Genomic DNA, 1,905 nt, shown 5'->3' on the forward strand with positions numbered 1-1,905 from the left:
TAACCTAACCCGTATTGTACCTTAACCTAACCCGTATTGTACCTTAACCTAACCCGTATTGTACCTTAACCTAACCCGTATTGTACCTTAACCTAACCCATATTGTACCTTAACCTAACCCATATTGTACCTTAACCTAACCCATATTGTACCTTAACCTAACCCATATTGTACCTTAACCTAACCCATATTGTACCTTAACCTAACCCATATTGTACCTTAACCTAACCCATATTGTACCTTAACCTAACCCATATTGTACCTTAACCTAACCCATATTGTACCTTAACCTAACCCATGTTGCGCCTTAACCTAACCCATGTTGCGCCTTAACCTAACCCATGTTGCGCCTTAACCTAACCCATGTTGCGCCTTAACCTAACCCATGTTGCGCCTTAACCTAACCCATGTTGCGCCTTAACCTAACCCATGTTGCGCCTTAACCTAACCCATGTTGCGCCTTAACCTAACCCATGTTGCGCCTTAACCTAACCCATGTTGCGCCTTAACCTAACCCATGTTGCGCCTTAACCTAACCCATGTTGCGCCTTAACCTAACCTATGTTGCGCCTTAACCTAACCTATGTTGCGCCTTAACCTAACCTATGTTGCGCCGTAACCTAACCTATGTTGCGCCTTAACCTAACCTATGTTGCGCCCTTAACCTAACCTATGTTGCGCCTTAACCTAACCTATGTTGCGCCTTAACCTAACCTATGTTGCGCCTTAACCTAACCTATGTTGCGCCTTAACCTAACCTATGTTGCGCCTTAACCTAACCTATGTTGCGCCGTAACCTAACCTATGTTGCGCCTTAACCTAACCTATGTTGCGCCTTAACCTAACCTATGTTGCGCCGTAACCTAACCTATGTTGCGCCTTAACCTAACCTATGTTGCGCCTTAACCTAACCTATGTTGCGCCTTAACCTAACCTATGTTGCGCCTTAACCTAACCTATGTTGCGCCTTAACCTAACCTATGTTGCGCCTTAACCTAACCTATGTTGCGCCTTAACCCAACACACGTTGGGCCTTAACCCAACACACGTTGGGCCTTAACCCAACACACGTTGGGCCTTAACCCAACACACGTTGGGGCCTTAACCCAACACACGTTGGGCCTTAACCCAACACACGTTGGGCCTTAACCCAACACACGTTGGGCCTTAAACCCAACACACGTTGGGCCTTAACCCAACACACGTTGGGCCTTAACCCCAACACACGTTGGGCCTTAACCCAACACACGTTGGGCCTTAACCCAACACACGTTGGGCCTTAACCCAACACACGTTGGGCCTTAACCCAACACACGTTGGGCCTTAACCCAACACACGTTGGGCCTTAACCCAACACACGTTGGGCCTTAACCCAACACACGTTGGGCCTTAACCCAACACACGTTGGGCCTTAACCCAACACACGTTGGGCCTTAACCCAACACACGTTGGGCCTTAACCCAACACACGTTGGGCCTTAACCCAACACACGTTGGGCCTTAACCCAACACACGTTGGGCCTTAACCCAACACACGTTGGGCCTTAACCCAACACACGTTGGGCCTTAACCTGCTCTGTAATTGTCATACGACGCGTTAAATTAGTGTAGTGTTGCCTAACTGCAACCCCCGCAATATAGTTTGCTACTCGCACTGCCCGGTCCCCAGAGTATCGCTTCATGTTAAACACCTTGCAGCTATACACTGTAATGCGGATGGCGGCAGGACGTACATGCTCAATGCCCTTCGCAGTTGTTCATTGGCATTCGCATGGCGAAGCACAGCCTACGTTGTGGTACGGCTTGTGGCAACTGTCCGCTGATGTTGTACGTCCAAATCACACACTGTACCGCACATTGGTCCTCATGTACTGAATGATACATCGTGGTACATGTGTGACCGTAC

Source organism: Schistocerca americana, unplaced genomic scaffold (assembly GCF_021461395.2).
Source record: "Schistocerca americana isolate TAMUIC-IGC-003095 unplaced genomic scaffold, iqSchAmer2.1 HiC_scaffold_501, whole genome shotgun sequence".
NCBI lineage: Eukaryota > Metazoa > Arthropoda > Insecta > Orthoptera > Acrididae > Schistocerca > Schistocerca americana.